At 41.0% G+C, this 12,063-nt stretch overlaps 1 protein-coding gene across 12 annotated transcripts in view; it reads right to left on the minus strand.

Annotated features, from left to right (window-relative positions):
* Window positions 1-12,063, minus strand: part of PLCB4 (phospholipase C beta 4) — a 419,746-nt gene that overhangs the window by 338,491 nt on the left and 69,192 nt on the right. Inside the window, exon 3 of one of the 12 annotated variants that reach the window (XM_017945008.3) lies at window positions 2,507-2,552. The exons of the other annotated variants lie outside the window; for them this stretch is intronic. The gene's annotated coding sequence lies outside the window, so the exon portion shown is untranslated. The remainder of the gene's footprint in view (window positions 1-2,506; window positions 2,553-12,063) is intronic. 12 annotated transcript variants of the gene reach the window in all.

The raw sequence follows: 12,063 nt of genomic DNA on the forward strand, positions 1-12,063 counted from the left end.
TACAAAACTGGCAGATATGGAGGGCCCACTGTATTTGTTTAGATTTTTTCCTCAGGGAAATCCAGAAATTAAATCACTTTGCCAACAAGGCCAGGAAAACAAATCATTTGTGTTGTGGCTAAGCCATAAGGCTCCCATCATAAACACAAGCAGAGCCTGCACAGCTTTGCTCTCACAAAGCCATTTGGGGGAAGATTTTTATGGCAACAGCTGAAATGTTTCTACCAAAACAACACCTACACTTTGCTAGAGTTATTTTCGGAGGAGAAGGTTTCCCCTACTGCTGTTTAAATCGTCCAAATGTGTAGTGAAAAGCATAGGCTCGCAGTGAATCTGGCAGCCCTGGCAGGAGAACTTCTCTGCCACTTCTTGGCTGGGTGACCTGGGGCAGGTCACTTAACCTCACTGACCTCAGACCTCCTCCTAGAACAGGAATTTCAGCATCTTAGAATCATCCTGAGAACAGATGAGATGATGCATGTTTAGCACCATAGCTACATAGTAAGTATTCAAAAGATGGAAGCTGCATTGATTTGTACCAAATTTGATGCTAAATACCTTGAATACCTTAAGGAATAAAGATACAAGAACCTATGGGTAAGCCATATTTAAAGACACCACATTAAAAGTAATATGAAAGTACAAATGTGCATGACAGTATATGTATACAAATCATGGAACCCTATTTATCCCAGACCACTTACTCTGCTTTTCCTTAACTCTTTAGGACTGGGTTATGGAGAAGAAATCAGTCAAAACTCTCAGAATAGCTGCACTAGACATCATAAAGTCCACTAACTGAAACTTCTATATTTAATTCATCAATAATGTTAACTAATACTGTTGAGCATTCACCAAGTGCTCTGCACCTAGCAAGGCATTTCTTCTGGTTTAATTACTGTATTTATCTTTCACATTACACACCTGGAGATGGGTAATGGACACTGTGAGGTGATGCCCAGACACTGCTTCGGGACTGAAGAATTGATTCCTTGCTACTGTGAGTGATGCAGGCAGAATGCCCTCAACTGTCTGTCCTCTCTGGAAAATTCCCTCAGCTGGAGGAAGCTGTTCCATTCATGGTCAACTGCCCCCAGTCGTCAACATCAGTGAATAAGGGTCCAACCTGCTTCAGAAGGTTGACTAAGGCTCCTGTTAAGATTGCACCGCAGTTCAACTTCTCCCTCTGCCCAGTCCTGAATTCGTCCTTTCCCCTGCACAGATGTTGTTAATCTCAAAAGTATTTGAGAATAAACCTCTGCACACTAATCTCCAGTTGGGAGTTTGCTTCCCAGGAAACTCAAATTGAGACAACTTAGGTACTGAAATTACTTTCATTTTTTTAGATGAAAAAAGTCAGTCTCAGGTTAAGAAGCTTGCCCAGAGTCACACAGCCAATGAGTAGCATAGCCAGAACTAGGACGCAAACATTCTAACACCAGAGCGCAGGCTGAAAACCACTCTGCTCCATTGCTTAAAAGAGTTTCCATTGTTATGTCTAATGAAATAAACTGCATAACATGGATGTCATCTGCACAGTACATTGCAAGAAGCAAATCAGGAGGGAAATAAGGGTTGCAAGATAAGGCAAATTCAATAAACTGTTATTAGTCAAAATCAACCAGAAAACAGAAACCACTCTAGGTCTTTCAAATCGGGTGACTTGTTACAGATGTGATAGAATGATTTGACAGACCACAGAGGGACAGTGAGGCAGCCCAGAGACTAGCAACTGAGGAGAGCTGCTATCTTCCCTAACAGGTGGGATAATGGAAGGATGTGACATTATCAGAGCCCAGAGCCTGGAGCCAACTGACAGAGACCAGGGCAACAGCTGTGGAGACCAGGCTGCTGTGGAGAAGAGGGGTGTCTGGTGAGAGCTGATTGGAAGAGACACATGGAAGAGACACACATGTTCCTAGAGACACCGAAGAAAGCAGAGAGGCAGAGAAAGATACCCTGACTTCTCTCTCTTCTGGCCCTCCAGTTTTCCACCAGTGCTTCCTGTTGGCTACACCTACCTGGAGGCCAGAGGGCAAGGGAACCCTCTGAAAACAAACAAGGAATACAAGAATTTAAAAAGCAGATCTGTCTAAAGCAATAGTTTAGAGCCAAGTGGCCCACATACTCCAGAAACCCAAGCAAACAATAACAGTAACACCACCTTACACTTACATGGCTCTTTACAAGGCATGTTCCTATATTACTGCACAGTTCAATAACTGATGTCTAAAAGCTTCAGGCTGGAAGTTTCAATTATTCTGTTTATTAAATCAGGGAAACACATCTGATAGGCCAAAAATATTTCCATCATGAAAATAGCTAATTTGACAGTGCTAAATGGTTAGGATTTCATTATCAAAATTTTACTTATGTAGCACAAATTGTTCCCTATCACTGTTGGCAAAGTTAGGGGTTAATGTGTCAGCTATTCTAGAAGGCTGAGTCTGCCTTCACAATTGTATCTTCTGTTTGATAAAGAAGGAGCTGGAATACAAATTCTTACTCTGCTCAGAAGTCCTCTGTTGACTTCCCTGATGCAGGAGAAATTCCTGGGGGGAGGGAAGAGACAGAGGAGAAAAAAAAAATGAAAACAAAACTCTATTATCAGGGATCTCCAGTCACAGTATTCAAAATCACTCAATGCTTAACTATCCTCACCCTTTGCCCTTTGTGAGACATCTAACAAGGCATGACTACTCTATATTCTTCCTATTTTAAAAATTGTTTATATTTCATTCCCTCCAGGAGGAATGTGATTTGTTCCTATATAAAGATTGCAAATACATTTCAGTCCCTTCCACCCCACAACAAAGCTTCTTTGATGTAATTAAAACTCAATTGGCTTGAGGATCTGGGTTCAAAGCCCCGATTTGCTTCCAGATAGCTGTTTGGGTTGAAGGAGCCCAATTAACCTCTCTAGGACTGTTTCCTTCATGACTCCCAACACGATGCAACTACAACTAGATGATGTCCACAATCCTTTCAGTCCTCAATGAAATAATTCCATAGAAAGATAAAAAAGACCTGTGCAGACCCAGATGAACTCTCTTCCTTGACAGGGCACAGACATCTACTTGTGAGGCTGCTTATCAGAATCAAAAGTACAGTCTGTGGCCATGGCATGCAGAAAAGTCTGACCTCATTCCTTGCTCAACTGACTGTGATCTCATCCAGCAATTTCTAAGTTGGGATCTAGGATAGTCTGACTGCAAAAAGAGCACGGTGCTCCCTCCCTGTAACCACAGCCTCTGCTATGTAACTTTGTGGTGTCATCCCACTCTAGAATTGGCTGTGTGACTTCCTTTGGCCAATGGAAATATTAGCACATATGATGCAAAGAAAGGCTTGAAAAGTGCTTGCACAACTGAGTTTGCTCTCATTCTTGCTCCTCTGCTATAGCTAGGAGTATATGCTAGGTCTAACATCTTAGGATGAGACACATATATAGCAGAGGTGAGTCACCCTGATCTAGCATAGATGTTAGCTATGCCATCCTAGATCAGCTAACAGCTAGCTGAGCCCTTAGACATACGAACAAACCCAGAGCTGCCTGCCCAACCTACAACTGAGCACAGACACATGAATGAGATCAGCTGAAATCAGTCAAGCATTGAGCAGCTAAACTCCCCGAAACTTACAGGCTAAATATATATGTGTTATTCTATTCCACTGCGGTTTTGTGGTTGCTTATTATGCAGCACTATTGTGGCAAAAGGAAACGGGTACACGTTCCTTGGAATACTAGTCCTTAGCCAGACTGTAATGACTATTTATAGAACAAAGTTTCCTTAGTCGTGAAACAAGTTGATGACATCCTACACACTTTAACATACATTAATGCCTTTAAGGATCTAGAAGCCCCACAATAGAGAAGTCTATTTAACTTTGTCTAACCCATATTTCTCACAACCTATTTTACCATAGACCTCCAAGTATGATTCCCTGATCAGATTCTCCCCTAGCCTTAGACCCCAAGTCTGGGTTGAACCTCTATCCAATCTTTTTGCTAGTCAGTCCATGTCTTTTATTTTCTCTTCCAAGATGATAAGTGGACCATTCAAAAGCAAATTAACAAAACACCTTAAGAGCACTTTGATATCACAAAAGCTTATATTGTTTATAAGCAAAGTTTAATTAGAAATAAAAGATAAATGTTCCAAAAATATCTGAAATCCACACATGGCCTAATTTCAACTCTCTTCTATTTATACTTCAACAAAAGCATAATGCTGACCTTGTCAATTCCTTCCTCAACATTCTTCAGAGGCTCCCCACTGCCATCCTCTTATTATAATTGCTTTTAAAAATTAACTGAGAAGCCATCAGGCTGAGATGGCTCCAGCACCTTGGGTTCCTAGGTAAACAAACCAAAACCTATTCAATGTAAAGAGTCAAAATACCATGTAAAGAGTCAGAAACTACCAACTAACCTCTAACTGGGGACTTTCCACTTTAACCAAATACTTTTGTCTTGCTTCCTAGAACACCTTATAAAAATGTTCCCCTTGTGCCCTTTCAATGGAGCCCTGAACCACTTACTATCTGATGCTGCCCAATTCATGAATTGCTATGTACACGAATAAATTCTTCAAAATTTTATTGTGTCTATTTTACCTTTTAACACAGTTTACAAGCCTTCGCTGACATGGTGCCTGATTCATTATCCATTTTATCTCTTTTCTCCCTCATCCCTAGTCCTGGGTGTACATGCTATCCGTCCTGAACTACTTTTAATACCATCAAATGGGCCGTGAGCTACTGCTTTGAAACTCCAGAGTTTGGTCATATTTGAGGTGAACCTGAATCATGCAGCTTTGAAATAATATGATATAAAAGCACTAATATGGTCTCAAATTAATTTGGATCAATGTAGGCCCCCCCAAAAAAATTCTTCAAGAATTGTAGTCTTGATGCTGGCTGGGGCAGAGGAAACTCTAAACTCTGTTTACAGAGTGGCCCCAGAGTAGCACCATGTTAGCTAGTAAATGAAAATACCCACCATCTTTTGACAGAATTATTTTGAATCATGGGAGTTCCAAATTTGCAAGAACTTTAGAAATACAACCCTCACATAAAATATGACCTCTAGAACATGGAGTTTCTTCTGCTGGAAATTCTTCCTCATCCCTTAACCACACTCTAGCCCAAACTGCAGCTCTTCCAGCTAACTTCAATTTGCCCTTTATGCGTCAGTTGAGACAGTACTGCTTCCTGGAAGCTTTCCTTAAAACCTCCCAAAACAGGTCACAAGACCCCTCCTAAAGATAGAATTTACCTGATATTAACATTTCCCCACTGTAAATGCCTAGCATTTATTCTAGACGCCTTGATAGGAGAGATCCTTGCTTATTCCAATTTAGGTGGCTCACAGATGACCAATGAATATTGCATGGGTGGGCAGATGAATGGAAAGATAAATGGAAAAATGGATGTTGAAATGAACGAATGGGAAGGCACACTAAATACATGACTGATTTTTGCTGAACTCTCTCTCCCTATCCTCTCCCCTGCCCAACCTCAAGGAAAGATAATTACAAACACTAGGCAACAGCAGGGGAAAGAAGACAAAAAAAAAAAAAAAAAAAAAAAACCTTGATAATAATTGTATCAGCTGGATAAGAGTGATCATTATGAATTTTGAATTAATGTAGACACATTTTTTTGAAGTGAGAGCACTTGTCAAAAATATAAAACACACTCAGAATAAAAATAGGACGCAGTAGTGTCTTTCTTTTCCTAATAAAAATAAAATTGATATTTTTTTTATTTTTTAGGGAAAAACATTTTAACTCATTTGTTGAGAGTGAAGGATTCACTCCAAGAATTGTGCTATGTAATGAAAGTGGTCTCTTTGACGCAGCAAACAAAGGCGCAGTGAAGGACTCTCTTAAGAGCTCGGTGGTTCAGATTTCCTGCTTCTCATCACAAAAACACACTGGAGAAATATTTTTGTTTTCACTCACTTTCACCTTGGATACAAATTTCACTATCTCAGTTACCCCAGTTGTCCTCTTTAATGAGGACAGAAACGAGTGCAAACATAGCTAAGATGGTTTAAAACCAAAAAAGCCTTCATCTCTGATGTTTCTTCTCACATGGCTTTAGATCCCAGACTGAAAACACAGTATACCTCTGGCACTTTTAGGCAGAGCTAAGAAAATAGCTCTGCCACTGATTTTTAAACATCCTCCTAACTGACACCATCAAGAAGTCTTAGGAAATGTCACATGAATGATCTTTTGGCTGGGTATGTGTATGGCCTTGTTCTCTGGGATTTAATTTTATTGAACCTTCTTCTTCTTTTTCTTCTTCTTCTTCGTCGTCTTCGTCTTCGTCTTCCTCTTCCTCTTCCTCCTCCTCCCCTTCTTCTTTCTCTTCTTCTTCTTCCTCCCCTTCCTCTTTTTCTTTTCTTCTCCTTCTTTCTTATTCTTCTTTTTTTTTTTTTTTTTTTTTTGTAGAGATTAGGTCTCATTTTGTTGCTCAAGCTGGTCTTGAACTCCTGGGCTTAAGCAATCCTCCAGCCTTGGCCTCCTGAGCCACCATACCAGCTTTAAACCCCTTAGATACTATATCTGCAAAGGGCTGTACAGTATTTTCATAAGCTAGAAAAATCAAAAACAATTTTCTATGGATTGTTTTAACCTTAAAGTTAAACAAAGGTGCAATCTGCTGCTTATGTTTTTCAGGTTCCTTTGTGTCATATTTCCCTGTTATTTGAACTCTTTTAAAAAGTTCCATATACAAGTATAAGTAAGAACCTAGTCATTAGTTGTATCTATCAACAAACACATCAATGGTCATAGCAGGAAACACAGTAGTTGATTCTCCCAGATATCAACCTTAAAGATGTGGTACAGCCCAGCTTCTCCAAGCACTTCTGTCCTTCAAAACTTACTAAACTTTCAAGAACTTATTTCTGCCTCCTACAGCTTGGTTTTTCTGCATGCATTCTTTCAAAAGACATCTGCATCCCCTGGGAAAAGATAAAAGTGATACCAAATAAAACTAAAAGCAAACTTCAGAAAGACTTCTCAAGGAAATGCTCCCAAATAAAGAGTAATTTCTTCACTTTGTTCTTTTCTTTCTATCTTTAACTCTCCAACGATGTAAGTCCCTCAAGACTGTTTATTCTCCTCATTTATAAAAGCACCCACCAGGTAACCAAATTAAGATCCCTTTTGCAGAAGGAAGCCCAGCAAGCTAATCCCCTGATACTATGAAGCCATAGCCACCAGGATTCCCACAAAGCACAAGTGTATCCACCCCATATTTCTTGCCAATGCTGTTCCTTAATTGGCCATGAATAGTTACAGTCAGCCCCGGCAATTTCTGTACCCTGTATAGTATAATCTCCTAAAACATCAGCTGAGAGTTTAAAAGCCAAATTTTTAAATAGCATCCAATTAATAATCATAGTAATAATGAAAGAATTGCCAAACTATGATATGAATTCTGAAGTCAAAAGTGGAGGCTAAGCTAAATGAACCGAAACTATCCTTCCACCATCCCTCCCCTCCATCGTTTTTTAAATGTTACATTTAGTACTGAAACTTTCTGGAACTAGATAATGTGAAATGTTAGGATTTTATATTTCAGGTTCTGCTTGCTTATTCAACATTTACTGAGCACTGACTATGCCTGAATATAAAGATAGAAATTATTGACAGCTGATCTCAGGGAAATCAAAATTTCACTCAAAAAGAAGTTTCTAACATAATTTCTTCCATTCACTCAACAAATGTTTACTACTAAGTACCTGCACTGTTCTAGGCATTTAAGATGTCCATGCACGATACAGACAGAAATCTCTGCTGTCATGGAACTTCAATTTTAAAGAGGGAGACTGACAACAAACAAGTCAGCCAATGGTCTAGATATTAGAAGACACTAAAGGTTATGGAGGAAAAAGACTAAAGTAAAGAAAGGGACAGGGTACAAGTCACAGGGATGGCAAAGATTTGAAGGAGGGGAGGAACAAGTCCTGCAGATATTGTAAAGAAGTTTCCAGGCAGAGGGAGAATGTGCAAAGGCCCTGGGGCAGCCATGCCCAGTGTGTGTAAGGAAAAGCAGTTGGCAAGGTAAGCCAGCATGGAGTGAACAAAGGAGAAGGTAGTAACAGATGAAGTCAGAGATTAAGAGAAAGGGATCATGCCAGGCCCTGGGGGTCCTTGTGAGTGCTTTGGCTTACTCTCTGAATGAGGTGGGAAACTACTTTAGGAGCAGAGCAACATGACCTGATATCTATTTCAGAGGCATCATTTGGGCTGCTGTGTTGAGAACAAACTGCAGATGGGCAAGGGTTCGAGGCTACTGCAGAATCCAGGTGAAGAAGGGTGATGACTGGACCAGAAGGCAGTGATACCAGCAACAGAAACTGCTTAAATTTGGGATACGTCCTGAATGTAGAACAACAACAGAATTTACTGTTGAATCAGATGTCAGTATCTGAAGATATGGGACATACTTTTTTCACTTCCCTGCTTAAAATGCCTAGTAACACTCCCAAGTTTGTCTTCATCGGATTTATTTAGTCCAACAGCATCTGGTGATACACTCATTTGCACCTCCAGCCTTTATCTTTCAACCAACCCACAGTTATTCAGCATTGCTTATAAGCTATTCCATTCGTCTGGTCCACACAACCTTGGCATGACCATCTATTTCCAATCTTTGTACTGGTGGTTGTGGAAATAATTTTTCCAGATTCAAGATCCCTTTATTTCTTCCTTCTTTGTATGCCTCACTATGAATCCAGACATGAAAATCCACCTGTTCTTCCTCTGAATCCATTTTGTGAACTTCCCTTTCTCTTAGTTTCTATCACCATCCTTGTGGTGCTGACCACAACATCTCCCAGGAGGTGTCTCTGGCTCCAGCCTCTTCCTCACCAAAACTACCTCACCAACTGCAAAGGAAATAATGTTCCAAATCACAGGTTTTATGATGTGACTTCCTCTGCTTGCAAGCATCCCACCCCTGCACCTGGCCTCCAAGGATCTCACTCAGTGGCTTGCCATACCCCTCCACTCTCTAACCTCCCACCCCTACCCTGTATACCTTCACTGCCTTTGGAGCATGAAAGGATATTCCTGCTCCTTCTCACACTTTAACTTTCAGACATGGGGCTTTCACAGCCTAGAATATCCTCTCCCTTTACTTTCTAGGCAACTTTTCCTAAATCTACTCATCCATGGAGATTCAGCTCAATGTCTAGCCTCTCTATAAAAACACCCCTGACTACTCCATCCCCCATTTAATTCCTATTAGCCCTTTTTATCTGATTGTTGCACTTGGACCTCATGTCATATATGCATGCCATATTTCCTGGGTAGGTATAAATTTCAAGATTATATACCAACTTGTATGTGTTTTTACACCCTCCACAGAGATACATATGGAGTGTTCAATACATATTTACAGCATTAAATTATTTCAGGGAAATTAAGTAAACTTAAACAAGATTGCCCCCATCTTTATCTCAATCTAAAAGTGACGATTGAAAAATCCTGACATGCAAAGGGTGTAGAATCTTTAAATAAAACAAAATCTCAGTTATTTCCTTCTCTGTCTTTATGTTTCTGGTATTTTGATTCTTTTCCTAACTTACTTTCTTTTTAGATAAATAGCATGCCACAGAAGAATTGGACAAAAAGTTTTGATTAGGGTTATCTCATGGAGATTATGCTCACAGGCGCATCCATCATATCCCAAGATGTAATCTAACCAATCTTTTTGACTTGCAGCCAAACAAGATACTGGCTTCATGGGAGAACAAATAGGAATGGAATGAGCAGTTATGGCCCAGTGGTCACAAAGTTCAGCCATCACTGAGATCTCTGGGTACAGATTGGGGGCCCCATGGTGATAGAAGCATAAAAAAAGAAAAAGTTGGCTTTGAATCAGGCACTTACGGACCATCACTGGGCAGGAACTCATGCTACATTTCAAACTAGCATGCGGCCTCTACCCCTAACGATAGGACTTCACTGATTCACATGGTATCACCAATGGGGATGAGCGGAAGTCCCCAAGAAACTATGTCCTTATATTCCCTGAAACGAGGCTAGTCTTAACTTCTCTCATCAAGATAAATATTCTCTCCCCTTGATCTTTTCTTTTTCAGGGCAACTACCTCTGTGTTAGTCCATTTTGCATTTCTATAAAGGAAAACCTGAGACAGAGTAATTTATAAAGAAAGATGGTTTATTTAGTTCATGGTTCCTCAGGTTGTACAACATGGCACCAGCTTCTGGTGAGGTCTCAGGAAGCTTTTACTCATGGTGGAAGGCGAAGGGCGAGCAGGCATGTCACATGGGAAGAGAGGGAGCAAGAGAGATGCCAGGCTCTTTTAAATCATCAGCTCTCACGTGAATTAATAGAACGAGAACTCACTCATTACTATGGGGAGAGCACCAAGACAGTCATGAGCGATCTGCTCCCCTGACCCAAATACCTCCCACCAGGCCCCACCTCCAACAATGGGGATCATATTTCAACTTGAGATTTGGAGGGGACAAATGACCAAACCATCTCAACTTCTAATTTTTAACTCATGCAAATAACAAACACTTATCAGTACCTAACATGAGCAATGCATGGCCACTGCAGCCCTGAGGAAGACAGACACATTCCTCTGCCTTCTAGAGCCTTCAGTGGGAGGCAGACCATAATCAAATAGCCACACTGGTATAAGGTCACAAAGTATGATAGCAAGATGAGGGAAAGGAGATGGACAGGGGATGTGGCTTAATCCAGAGTGTTCCATGCTCCCCTCAGGAAGTGATATTTGAGCTGAGATCTGAAGAGCAGGTTAGAAGTTAGCCAACAGATAGGGGCTGGGAGAGAGAAGACAGCCTTCTTGTCTCAGGGACGTGCAGCACACAGAGCAGAAAGGGAAGAGGCACATTAGACAAACTTAAAGCAAAAAAGCAAAGCTGAAAAATGAGGGAGAAAATGGCTCCAGAAAAAGCTAGAAGGCAGATGTCAGGCAGAGCTCTCTGGACCATGGAAAGAAAAGTTATCTCAAGCCTCAGAGGAACAGCCAGGCACTAAGCATTCTCTCAAATAATCCTCAGAGCACTAATCCCACCTCAGCCCCTTCAAAGAAAATCTTTAATAGCATAAGACTTGGCCCTGTCAACTACAGATGACTGGATGGTCAGCAACCAATACGAATGTCCCTTGGGAGCATTTGGACTAAGAGACACAGAGGCTATAGGCAATTCGTGAGGAATAGTTAATGAAAGTTTCCATGAATACTGGTGACTGGGGGCACGTGGAACATGTTGCGCCTTCTGCAAAAAATGTGGTTTTAAATGGTTTGTCCCTCTTCCTGTTGGGAAGTCAAGTCTATTCCCCCTCTCCTGGAAGCTGGCCCTGTGACTGCTTTGACAGAATGCACTGGGAGTGGTCACCCAGGACTTCTGAGCCCTTGACTTAAGGGAACTGGCAACTTCCATTTTTGCACACCTATAAGCTCCCTCTTGGAAGCCAGCTCCCTCACTGTGAGAAGCCCAAGTCACATGGAAAGAAACTAAAGGGAAGAGAACTGAGATGTTCCAGCTGGCATCCTAGCTGAACCCCCATCCAATAAACACATCAACTACTAACCATGTGAGTAAGTCCTCTTGAGCATTCCAGCTCATATGAACCCCCACAGAATTTCAGCCCCAGCCAATACCATGTGAAACAGAAGAACTGCCCAGCTGAGCCCAGTCACCCCACAGACTCATGAAAGGCACTAAATGGTGGTGGTTGTTTTAAGCCAGTAAGTTTTGGAGTGGTTTTTTTAAAGAGCAAGAGATGACTAAAACAGAATATAGATAGAACATGGTTAGCAAACAAGATAAGGAAAGAATAAAACAGATAGACAAAAAGACACTGTCTGCATGATGGGGAGTATAAGCTTAATTCTGGGCTTTGGCATTCTATTAACAGTTCCATGATACCTGACTGGACTTTGTTCCTCTCCCCGTACTTCCTGAGACCTCAAGTTTCTAGACAATATAATGAACTTTAACATGACCAGTTTAAGGGGTTTCCGTTTACAAAGGCTTTGAC

The sequence above is a fragment of the Papio anubis genome, chromosome 16 (genome assembly GCF_008728515.1).
Source record: "Papio anubis isolate 15944 chromosome 16, Panubis1.0, whole genome shotgun sequence".
Classification (NCBI taxonomy): Eukaryota; Metazoa; Chordata; class Mammalia; order Primates; family Cercopithecidae; genus Papio; species Papio anubis.